The following is a 13,300-nucleotide window of genomic DNA, read 5'->3' on the forward strand; positions in this document are numbered from 1 at the left end:
TAGAGGGTCCCCAATTTATTGCATTTCAACTGCGGGCCACTCTATGCATGGCGCTGGCAGCATAAAGAAATCATCACTAATTGAGCATGCACTTTGACAATCTCAAAAATTTCACTTGCTTTGTTACAAAAGTTTATTCAAAATATCTAGCTCTATCTTGGTTAATATTTAGTGACTCTCTGCTGCGAGATTGACCCGTAATCACACAGCATTGAGAGCTAAATACACATGATGGTAGTCAGCGAATGATACTCATTCAACCAATCAATGAAATTGATATCATTGTCTGATGTAAATAATCTAGCAGGCGTACGGGGTCAATCTTCACTGTAAAAAATAAACCGTGTATTTAACGTGTTTTTTGCATGTTTTTTCCAAAAACACGTTAAACGACGGAAAACGCCGACGTGTTTTTGAAATAAACAAGTTTAAAACCGAAAACGCGACGTGTTTTCCAATTAATCAAGTTCAAAACTGAAACGTAACATGTTATGTAAAAAACATGTTGCGTTTCAGATTGGAATAACGTTGCTCTGATTTGAAAGCTACTGTCGCACTGATTCCGAAAATATGCATTAAAATCTAATCAGGGCAATGGAACGCCTTCGAAATACACCCAAAAGTATGAAATTCGGCATTGTTCCGAACCACGCGTTATAGGGCTGCGTCGCTGCGATTGTTTGGAACAATGCTGATTTTCAGATTTTGAAGGCTACTTCGGGGTAATTCCATTGCCCTATTGAAATTTTAATGTATATTTTCAGACGGACACGGAAATAGTGTCAGGGACGGGGATTCTGCAGAATGTTGATACAGTGGGACCAGATTCGGATTTTATTGCACCAATTGGAACGCAACATAATTGCTAATCCTATCGCTGACGATCCGAGCACTCAAATTAAAAAAAGTTGAGCTTATTTATAGGCTACTGTCGCATTGATTCCGAAATATACATTAAAATCTTATCGGGGCAATGGAACCCCCTCGAAATGCACCCCAAAAGTCTGCAAATCGGCATTGTTCTGAACGATCGCAACAACGCAAAGGCCGTTGTTATGGTGATTGTGCTGCATCGCTGCACGATGCCGATTTTCAGATTTTTAGGCTATTTCGGGTTAGTTCCATTGTCCTAATGAAATTTTAATGTATTATTTTCAGAATCAGCGTGACGGTAGCTTTCAAATAAGATCAACTTTATTTAATTTGAGGGTTCGGGTCTTCAGCTATTGATAACCGATCATGCTGCGTTCAGATTGCTGAGCACTTCAGTAGTCAATTCCTCACGACGAGCAAGGGTGATGATGGGTGGTGCGAATCTATGCGTAGGTTAGTTATCTATAAAAAAAAAAGACATTTGAGTATTGGTCTTGATTGGTTGAAAAACTGAGGTATAATTTCAGTTCACAGCTCACACGATTTCCGAATCCGTGGTTGGAAAACAGGAAATTTTAGTTCACGGTCCTCGATTTCAGTCTCCGTCGTGATTGGTTGCAGAACGACGGTAAAATTTCAGTTCACCACTCACACTATTTCACGATCCGACGTGATTGGTTAAAAAAACGGAAGTTCTACTTCACTGCTCACGTGATTGCCGTATGCGTTACGATTGGTTTGAAAAACTTTCAGTGCCGGGAAGCCACTTCCATCGGCGATCACTACGCGGCCAGCAAAGTTGGCGAAACAGTGTAGAGTTTATTACCGGCTGACGGTTATTGATCGTATTTGTCCAGTTAGTAGAGGATGCATTTCACATCAGTTTTCATCGGGGAAAGTGTTTCCGATTCATATGCGCGCCTACGGGGTGTGCATAGTTGGTGTGCTGCATTTAACTGCAGTACGGTAACGTGTGGCGTGTGGAGGCAGCATATCGTTTAGCACTTACCATATATAGCTTCAGAGTGCATACGGTAACCAGTCGATTACAGTATATCATGTTGGGGAATGTCTTAGCTTAACTATGTAAATAATGAACCTAAGAAAGTTGAGCCAGTTGATATATTAGGAGGATGTGTATACCATGCCAATATGTTGCATTTTGTCAAATGCAAGATATGGAGGGACAAGTTTGCTCTGTAAAATTATGTGACAAATACGGCAAAAAAGAATTCATGTTGTCAATCAAGATCAAGATGGTAAAATATTTTTCTATGAAGATTTTGACGGGCACTGTCACATTTGTGGTATCCTCAAGTCAGGCTTTGGGCGATATTTACACTGTTATTCCTGTGAGGCTATGACAGAAACCGGTTTCCTTTGTGTTTTACAACCTGGTGAAATATTTTACCAGAGACTCCATAATTTACCGGTATACTGTATTGGTAAATTACAGTATGGTGAGCAATGTTCCCTCTAATTTTTGACGAGTCTGCGCACACTCACGAACTCACTGCGCAGACCCTTGGACAACAGTGCGTAAAGACTAAAAAAAAGGTCATCATATCGGATTTTTTGTGCGCAGAGACCGTGTTAGCACTGCGCATTTGTGCATGTGCGCAGCTTAGAGGGAACATTGATGGTGAGATTGCTACATTAGACTGCATCATAGAATATGTTTCGAAGTTTAATAGTGAACTACATGCCGATAGAGAAAAGTTCCGGTAATTAAAATTGCGTAATTTTGAACATGACGTTCTATTTTTCAGATTCATCAGACTGGTTAGCGATTTATTACTCTTGTGCTATTAAATATGAAAATGCTGATCATCCATGGTAATATTAGAAAGGTGATCACAGTTGATCACCTATCTGAGATTTATGATGTTGTGAGATGTGCAGTTCGTAGTACCATCTAGGACAGAAAATTCACTACGGAATATTACGACAAGTCGCTTGAATTGAACGGCGATTTCTATGAATTGTCTGCCAAAGATATGGGACAATATGACTGGTTTGACGATGGAAGTGAGTAATTATATTCTATACATGTCAACAGAATTATCGTCATAAAGCGATGATCATGGTAATCATACTGTACTAAAATTATCTTGTCTTGTTCGATATCTGTAATAAAAACGAATATAGATTTTTAGCCAAAATCACGCCGTGTTATGCAGGGCTTTAGAGCAGCCGCAAATTTAAACTGCTCCTGCTCTAGCTGCTGCTCCGGCTCTGAAATGATCGCATTGGCCTGTCTATATCAGGGGTGACCAACCCGTGGGCCAAATATGGCCAGCGAGAGGGTTTTGCGTGACCCGTGAGCTAATTTCCTATTATATTATCGAAAATGAATTGCTCAGATTGTGAACTTGCAATGCCAACAAAAAATTACAATTTTTGCTGCGACACTTGGGATCTTGATGACTAAAATATCAGTTCCAACGCATTGGCAGATCCAGGGTCCAGTCACCTTTTCAGTAAGTCGTCGTACATTACAATAAAGTAAAATAGCAGTGAAATTTTTTTTCACGCTTTGCCTGTTTAATTTTCGCCCGATTTTGAAGTTCATAGGTCAATAATATTGTCACTTGATTATATTGCGGGCCTGCTGTATATCGCTGGGCTAAGTTTGCGAGGACTGGGCTATTCGGCGCATGGACATATCGATATTGAAAGCTGCGACCGCAACATGCGTCAATCATTTCGTGCCTAGGTTTCATAGTCGACTGCCAGTGCAAACGCAAGGTCGCATATGTTGAACGACACTTTGTCTCGTAATCGCTAATATATTTAGACTCAATCTGAAAACGAAAAAAACGCTTATTTTATCCGATTGAGTCTAACTGTATTCGCAATTACGGGAGAAAGTCTTTTCGCGTTTGCGCTCGCATAAAGATCGTCAATGGTGAAATGGCGATATCGATGTGGCCAGACGCCAAATAGTCGTGTCCTTGCAAACTGAGTCTAGCGGGCGGTATACAATAGACCCGCAATACTCGAGTAATAATATTATTGACCTTGTTTATTTATAAATTTCGAAAATTTTATCTGCTTGGCGTGGCTAGTGGACCGCGAACTCGTTCGTCAATTGCATGTGGCTCTTCAGCCGAAAAGGTTGACCATTCCTGGTCTATATAGATTACTAATCTACCATAGGTTAGTACTTTTTTGTTTCCCGAATAGAATATGTTGGAATATGTTGATATGAACTTCTTCAACGAATATGTGATGTTCTCCTAGGGTGATTTTATTTTTTATCTAAAATCCGAAGATTTTGACCGATAAAATCTGATATTCGGTCAATTTTGACATTTTTAACCCTAAAAATGTTAATTTTGATGAAATTGTGATCTCGTATATATGTAAATTGCCTGTTTTCCCCCATTACCTTAGAATTTTAGGCTACTGCTTATCTTCATTTCTGGTCGGAATTGTCTGTTCTTACGAAATAGTTAGGCCTAAAAAAACTTTTGCTCTTTCTGCAATAAATTGACTCGCTATTACCGGCAAGCTGATAATTTGCTGGGCTTTAATGAAGATATTTATTACAGAGTCAACCTGCATCGGTATATTCTCCAGAAGACGAGTGCAGCATCAAGGTACAGCAAAAAGCAATAAGTGTCAAGTGGACGAAAAGACTGCGTGACAAGAAAAGATTCAGGTTAGGATGAAAAGAACATTTGAATCGTGTCATGAGGCCATTTTGAATGGGATATCAACACAAAGTCTGTTCGAGATTTAGCCGATGTTGATCGATGCGCATTGGGCAGGTATAAAGCAGTGTTGGGATCAAGTCACTGATAATGACATCCCCTTACCACGTTCATGCAATAGGCTAGTCCTACAACGTATGCAATGCATGCACCAATTATTGACGATTATTATCAATGTGTAATATCATACAGCAGGGGCGGCATTACATTCCAATTTTTCAATGTTGGTGACACACATCTCAGAAGTTTGTCCAAACTTAATCCAAACCTTTCTTCAACTATGCCACATTGCAGGGATCATGGAAAGACAAGCTCTGCAACAAGTTGAGGGAATGGAGAAGACACCATGAAAAAAAAGTTCTCGTCTTAAACTTGGAATAGCAGAAGCATGGACGCTGCGGCAAACGGAAATCTCAGCAGCTTGTGGAAAAATCTAGTCAACGCTGCATGAATTCTCGAGTCACAACATCCAATGTGAGCATTTTAGTATCTTGCTTTCTTGATCTAGATATCTTCAATATGAATATTTTGATATGATACTGATAACGCGAACAGACAATGTTACGTCTAATTTTTCTCGTGTCTGTGCGCATGCGAGCAGCTTAGAAGGAACATTGGCAAGAAGTAGCACCTTGCACCGATAACCGGTCATGTTTTGATTAGGATCTATTTTGTCCTACAGAGTCAACATGTATACTCTCCACAGACGACGAGCGCAGCATCGAGATACATCAAAACGCAATAAGAGGCAAGTGGAGAATACCTCACAAGGAAACGATTCTGGATAGGATGAAAAGAACATTCGAATCGCGTCGCGAGGCCATTCTGAATGGGATGTCAACACAGTCTGCTGGAGATTTACCCGATCTTGATCGATGCGCATTGGGTACCGTAGGTATAAAGCAGTGTTATGATCAAGTCACTGACGGCACAATCCCTCGGCATTTGTGGCATGCGCAATCATTTTTCATGACACAACAAATGACATATATATTATAACTAGGGCCATTTTTATATGACCTTAGAAAATCAATAATATGACTTTACTTTTTGGAAAATATGAATTTATGTGAAAATGGTGTATTTTTACATGCAAATATCGGCACTGACGGAACTAAAGAGTAAAACCTATGCAACAACAGTTATACACGTCCATTTTTTATTCTAAATCACTGTTGCAGTACAGTAGTAGTGTGAAATGTTAAAGTCTTTGAAGTTACGATTCGGACGTAAAATGACTTTGGTAAGGAAAGTGAGAGCTCCACAGACGCTGATGTCACTTCTGCAGGGGTGCATAAAGCGCTGGTGAAATGTCTTGTATTTGCAGCTCCATTATTTGTTAAACCTCGTTTTTGTCCAATCGCTTCTTAATGTAAATTTTGAGCTTTATGACCTAATCAGGAAAATGTGACTTCATAGCTTTAATATAGCTCAAAGGGATACGGTTTTGTGTTGAAATTGATTTCACGACTTGCTGATGCATAGAACAAAATATGGCTTTGAATGGCCCTAATTATTACCATGGGTTAGCAAAAAGTGAAGTCAGTTTTCAAAATGTATAAAACTCGTCGGTGACCTAAAGATACTTTTTAAATTAACATACATTGTTCTTTTTGGGCAGATTTAGTTTTCTTGAATTTTTTAATCGCACATACTTCCAGACGTAGACATTTCTTCCTTAAATATAAGGGCGACCAACCCTCGGGCTGCAAGGCGATTCTAGAAATTGATTATAATATTTATTAGTACTCGCAGAAATATTGTCAGCGATGAAACCTTTGCACAACGCGATGTACGCAGCCTCGCTGCAACCTTGATATTCATATGTCCAAGCTTGGAATAATCCTTGTCAAATGAGCCCAGAGGTATACAAAGGAGACCTGCAACTCCTTGCAGGACATGACTGCACACTTGGTTGTCGTAACATAATTGTCATCGAATTTGCTGCGTAGTAATATATGTCATGTTTTCACCCTTGCCCAACCGTGTTACCTCCTGTCGGATGACTGAAAATCTCTATCAACATTAGAGGGGCCCGCGCAAGGTTTCAAAGTCGCTGATTTACTTTACGACGTCGCAGTCGCGTCAAAACATACATTGAGTTGATTTCTGACACTTCTCGTTCAGGTCGTCAAAAACTGGGGTGGATGGTCGGGATCCCAACGATCTTCAATTCTTCAATGACAACTATGGCAGCTTCCTGTTTGTTGACAAAGTAAGTTGTTTGGTGTATGTGTAAGCATTATGTCACTGTGTTGTGGACACAAGCAAATCGCATGGCTCACTGCCATCAGGCTACATCATTCACATCATACAAAAAAGGCAATTTATGGCACTATTAACACTGTATTGCTGTATTAACACTGTATTTGATAAAAATTGGTATCTCGAAAGGTCACTGTAAATCGAAAGAATGATGTAATCCAATATCAGTGAGTAACGAGATTTTCCCGTGTCCACGCTACTGTAGGACACTATGGTGAAATTGTCACTAGTATATGGCGTCCAATCAAAGAAGATGATGTGAAACCAATATTGGCCCCTCCTATTTCACTTAGAAAGTTGCAGTGTTACGACTGATGCTAAAATCATTCCACTCTGGGTACCATTATGCTCGCTCGATATCCTTGAAAGCACCATCACGTACGATCGTTTTCTTACCTCTTTGCATGACCCCGACTCGCGCAGTAATGACTTATTAGGTAGGCTTACCATATTTTGGAAATCTAAAAAGAGGACACTTTTTCAGAAATTTGAGACTTGCAAAACCGGAGAAGAATTCTCAAAAATCGGTGAATTTTGCCCACTTTGTGACCGGTTGACTGGAAATTTTTTAAAAAAGGTCAACTTTTCGCTCAGAGCTCCAATCACCGTTTTTCACTCCGAAATACCCGCAATAGAGTCACTTCTGTGCTAATTTACGGCATATCACTCGCATTTCGCTCTAAATGTGACCTAAATTTTCAAAAAAGAGGACAAAATCTCAAAAAAGAGGACAAAAGGGCGTCCTCCGAGGACACTTTTAAAAAAGTCAAGAAAGAGGACAAATCCTATTGAAAGAGGACGCATGGTAACCCTATTATTAGGCCTCATACTCAACTCAATTCTTAATCTCAGACCACATCGATAGTACTAAGCTAATATCATTTTTATTTATCAGGAGCCAAAGAATTATATCCGACGATCAAGTACAATACGATCCTGAATGAATGGAAAGTTCTCTTCTATGGCAAAGTTATCAAAGGGGTCAGAAGCTTCCATCATGCTATGGCCATAATACTGGCAATATACTGGCTGTTCAACATCAAGTTCGCTCCATCAGCCTCTAATTCATGGTCCGTCGTCACGAACTCTCCTTCGAAACTTCCGAACGTTAAGTACACTGCGGCTGTCTCGAAACTTTGTAACGTTAGGTAGACTTTGGCTGTTCGTAGTAAATTAATTTGAATAATTCACCAAGGACAGGTCAATATTTTTAGCCGTTATAATTCTTGTGTCATTGCATTAGGTACTCGGCGCCTTTAACTGTGACAATTTGTAATAACTTAATTAATCGAGGTCCGGTCAATGTTTCAAGCCGGTATATTAATTCTTGTTTCATTACATACGTTTCGAAACTTTCTAACTTTAGGTGTGGCTGACTGTGGCTGTTCATTGTAATTTAATTTGATTAATTTATTGAGGACGGGTCAATGATTTTAGCCGTTATTATAATTCTGGTTTCATTACATATGTCCAAAACTTCAAAACATTAGGTACTAGGCGGCTTACACTGTGGCTTTTTGTAGTAAATTAATTCATTGATGACGGGTCAATATTTTTAGCTGTTGTTGTAACAATTCTTCTTTCATTGTATAAATTCCAAAACTTCTTAACGTTAGGCTCTCTGCGGCTTACAATGTGGCTTTTTGTAGTAAATTAATTAATTTATGAGGGGCCAATATTTTTAGCCGTTGTTGTAAGAATTTTTCATTCATTGCATAAGTTCCAAAACTTCTTAATGTTAGGCACTCTGCGGCTCACACTGTGGCTTTTTGTAGTAAATTAATTCATTGATGACGGGCCAATATTTTTAGCCATTGTTGTATATAACTCTTCTTTCATTGCATAAGTTCCAAAACTTCTCAACGTTAGGCACTCTGCGGCTTACACTGTGGCTTTTTGTAGTAAATTAATTCATTGATGACGGGCCAATATTTTTAGCCGTTGTTGTAATAATTCTTCATTCATTGCATAAGTTCCAAAACTTCTTAATGTTAGGCACTCTGCGGCTCACACTGTGGCTTTTTGTAGTAAATTAATTCATTGATGACGGCCCAATATTTTTAGCCATTGTTGTATATAACTCTTCTTTCATTGCATAAGTTCCAAAACTTCTTAACGTTCGGTACTCTTCGACTTACACTGTGGCTGTTAGTAGTAAATTAATTGCGCCATGACATGTCAATATTTTTAGCCGTTATAGTAATTCTTATTTCATTACGTATTATCCGAAACTCTCGCCATTTCAGAATTTTTCTTGTTTTGATGCATTTGTTCTCAATATACCATCATTTGATCCAACACTGAATTGCTTGTTTTAATTCATATCCTGGCTACAGATTTTGTGCCAGTCGGTCCGAGGTGAAAGGTCAATTGAAGTCTCAGGTCAGACGTGTTTTCGAGATTACATGACGGGCAAAAACATGTTAGGCAACAGGTGGAACTAAACCTGTCGTATGGTTTTACATGACGGACATGTATTAAGAGGTACCAGGTGTAAACATGTCTATGGACACCTTTATTTTTTACAGTGTTGACTTCATATGTTCATTGTATCATAAAAGCCAAATCCATGCGGTTAGGGTGCTGGCTACTGCTGTATAACCTGTTAATGGGGTAATATCGGTAGCAAGTATAGAAACCCGTTTTACACTCTGCTCAATATCAGCGTAGCAAAACTCAGACGCCGAATATATTGTCCGGCCTGGCGTAGACCGTTAAGGCGTAAGCTTATATTCCCTTGCAAGTCCTCGTCGAAATTGTTGACAAATCGACGGTAGATATTGATTTTACGGGTGATTTTACGGGATTATTATATCATATGATTGCCCCAGTTGATAAATTTGGCGATGTTTAAAACGTCAATATGTACTTTAGGATTGTGGCATTATGTTGCCCGAGTCGTCGCTAGGTATCGTGTACATTAATATAGGCTATCACTTTACTGAAATGTAGGATTGGAATTAGCAATATGACGTTACGTGACGTCATGAGGTTCACGTTCGCGTTCGCACGCACAGAACCTTTCAAAAAGGCTCGTGTTCACACGAACCTTAACCTTTCAGAGGTTCACATCATCCCTATAACTACCGCACCAAAACCCCCTATTGAAGGGGGCCCAAATTGATTTCGTGAATGAACGTAAATTATAGAGTATTTCTTTGAAACTTCATCCAACTTGGAAAAAAAATTTCGCGCTTATCCCGATTTAGTGTCACTAAATGCCTTGATTATTGGGTGCCCTTCCCCCAAGAAATACACATAATTTATAGGAATAGGCATTCCGGCGTCAGCCATTGCCGCGCTGCGACGAACCAACACATGATGAAGTTTAGCCGAACATAGGACTCTGAAAAGTGTGCCAAAGATCATCAATCAGGTTTATTAATATTTTCATCGTTTCTAAAACATCACAAGACTGCGATACATTGAAAAGATAGGAAGGTGTCGAAACAACTTGGAGTAGCCTTTAAGATCAGACACCCACATTAGCCTATAGGTGAAGTAAATAAGAGGCATGCACACTGAATGAAAAGTAATGCAGAGAAAAATATAAGGCGCAAGCGACAAAATGAGGTGGCATGAGGCGGAGGGCGAGTATGGCGGATTGGTGTACCGCACATACCCTCTCGACGCCGGATCGTCCAATTACCAATTATTGCTAATCATTGTGCGCGACCGTGTCTCTACTCCGACTATTTAAAGCAGACATTCGTGCGATTCGGGCGGTTTTTCTACCTGACGACTCCTGACTTTTTACCTGACGATCGACCGACGCTGTACGACCAACGCTGTCATTTTATCCGGTGTTTTACCGTTAGTCCGTTAATGTTTTCTGTCGTGCAATAAAGTGCTGACCAACGTATCCGCCGACTCTCTGTTGCGGACCCTAGAGGGAACGCGGCGTATAGTCCATACTCAGGTAGCGTGCCATAGCGCGCCATACTTTTGGTGACCCCGACGTGATCATAGCCTGACCTGATCCAAACGCATTCTTGAAGACGACGCGATTACAGCTCGACGTGATGTCTACAAGAAGTCGCCGACGACGAGCCGTGCAAGATGAACGAGAGGAGCTTGCTGCCCAACCTTTCAACGCGCATCTGCGTGGAGCTATGCCTGTGGTGCAATTCTGGTCGCATGCACCGGAGTCCTGGTTTGTGTCTGCAGAAGCTGGATTCCAGTCTTATGGTGTCGACGATGATGTTGCTCGGTACAACTACGTTTTGCGCTGCCTTGATGGAAATCAACTTGAATCTATCCGAATGAGGCTTCCTGGCATCCAGAACCCCGATTGCTTTGTAATTTTACGCCAAATCCTGCTCGATGAATATACTGTCCCGCTACGAGATCGTGTTCAAGAGCTATATAGTGGACGCTGTCGTGGGTTGAAACCGTCAGAGATACTCAAGAAGCTGAGGAGTGCGACGGGAATGTTCCATGGAGGGCCTGGTGTCGATTGCTACCTCCGGGAAGCCTTCCTGCACCACTTGCCTAATTCCTTGGCCAATATTTTATCGTCACACGTAACTGATACCGCGGATGAATTGGCTGTACGAGCTGACAATATCTACGCCCGTGGGTCTCATCATACTAATCACCAAGCGCCCGGTAACGTTGACTTGTATCAGATGCGAAGAGAAATTTCAAGTCTGACTCGTGAAGTTAGACAGCTTCAATCTCGACCGCCTGTACGGGATACACCTCCTGTCCTTGTGCCTCCACGACCGACCTCTACCGCTGGTGCGACGACTCGACACCACCCTCGATTTGAAGACGTGCATACCGACTCTAGGCATCGAAATCCCGTTTCTCGTAATGACTGGCGTACTGACGGCCCTCCGCGAAGTCAGGAATGCGGTCTCTGCTACTATCACTAACGGTTTGGTGATCGAGCACGAAATTGTCGCCCTGGTTGTGTACACTACGAATCTGCTCGTCCTTTTTTAGACAGAGGTACGGCGTAGGATTTCGTCCACGCCGTACAGATCCATCGGTTGTTTCGCGCAACTCTCGTGATGTCTCTCTATTACATGTACAGGATGAAATTTCAGGAACTCATTTCTTAGTAGATACAGGCGCATCCGTTTCACTCATGCCCAGCACATGGCAAGATCGTCGTAACAAAGACCGTGGACCAAACCTGTATGCAACGAACGGTACCGCTATTCCGACTCGTGGTATGAAATCTCGCAAGATCCGACTCTCAAACGGGCACACGTATGATTTTGTATTTTACGTAGCTGATACAAAGATTGCGATATTAGGAGCTGATTTCCTGAAGGAATTCTCTTTTGTAGTCGATGTTAGAAATAACGTAATGTTGGACCCGAATTCGAACACTCTCGTGAGAGGTCGGAAGAAACGTGCGTCTGTTTTCGGCCTTAACTTAGTCTCGCGCCACCATTAGCAACCATATGCAGATATCTTGAAGGAATTTAAAGATTTGACCACACCGAAGATTGCTTCCCTACGTGGTAAGCATGGCACTGTACATCGGATATTGACTACTGGCGGTCCTGTGCGTTCGCGTTGTCGCCCACTACATCCGTATTTGAGACGCAAGGTAAGGGATCGATTGGACGAGCTTTTAGCGTCCGGAGACATTGTCCGTTCAAAATCGCCGTATGCGTCACCTATTACCGTTGTTCCTAAAGGTGAAGACGACATTAGGATTTGCGTCGATTACCGTAAGTTAAACAATCAAACAATCAAAGATCGATGGCCAGTCCCCTTTTTACGAGACTTCACTAACGAATTGCACGGTTGCAGGATATTCAGCAAGATTGATTTACAGAAAGCGTATACCGTCAGATTCCTCTCCATCCCCAGGACCAATAAGAGAAGGCCGCGTTTATTTGCCCTGAAGGACTGTTTCAACCAACTACCGTGCCGTTCGGATTGACGAATGCATGCAGCACTTTTAGCCGTTTATCTCCGAGGTTACATCCGGAATCGAACATATTTTCGTGTTTTTAGATGACATTTTAGTCGCCTCCCGCACTGAACAGGAACATTTGACGACGCTCAGAACACTGTTTTCGAAGCTACGTGAGTTTGGTCTGGTTATCAACGTTGACAAGTGCGAATTCGGTAAAAAGGAGATAGAATTCCTTGGACATTTAGTTGGTCTCGAAGGAATCCGTCCCCTGCCTGCAAAGGTTGATGTGATAACAAATTACCCTCTCCCAGATAACGTAAAGCAACTACGATCTTTTCTCAGCCTTGTATGTTACTATCATCGATTTGTGAAAGACTGCGCAATTATATTGAAGCCGCTCTACGATATAGCAAATCAATCATCCAACAAACGCAGACGTATTGTATGGTTGGACTCCGCATTGTCAGCATTCGACCGCATCAAATCTGATCTCTCAGGTAACGCATTACTTGTCCATCCTATTCATGACTCGGACCTCTCTCTAGTCGTGGATGCAAGTGAAGTAGGA

General features: G+C 41.2%; 1 long non-coding RNA gene across 4 annotated transcripts; it reads left to right on the top strand.

The window, feature by feature from the left end:
• The first annotated feature begins 326 nt into the window (after positions 1 to 326).
• LOC145439544 (uncharacterized) lies at positions 327 to 9,159 on the top strand. 4 transcript variants are annotated; one of them, XR_013915259.1, is made up of 6 exons: positions 327 to 2,901; positions 4,428 to 4,537; positions 4,884 to 5,063; positions 5,272 to 5,484; positions 6,717 to 6,804; positions 7,750 to 9,159. It is a non-coding gene; the product is annotated as an uncharacterized LOC145439544 (long non-coding RNA). The 4 variants fall into 4 exon arrangements; XR_013915260.1 differs by having other exon boundaries at positions 341 to 2,901; positions 4,428 to 4,646; XR_013915257.1 differs by having other exon boundaries at positions 2,579 to 2,901; positions 4,428 to 5,063.
• The last annotated feature ends 4,141 nt before the right edge of the window (positions 9,160 to 13,300 follow it).

This window comes from Botryllus schlosseri, chromosome 5, assembly GCF_051294905.1.
Source record: "Botryllus schlosseri isolate E-star chromosome 5, Bs_hap1, whole genome shotgun sequence".
In the NCBI taxonomy this organism is placed as follows: Eukaryota; Metazoa; Chordata; class Ascidiacea; order Stolidobranchia; family Styelidae; genus Botryllus; species Botryllus schlosseri.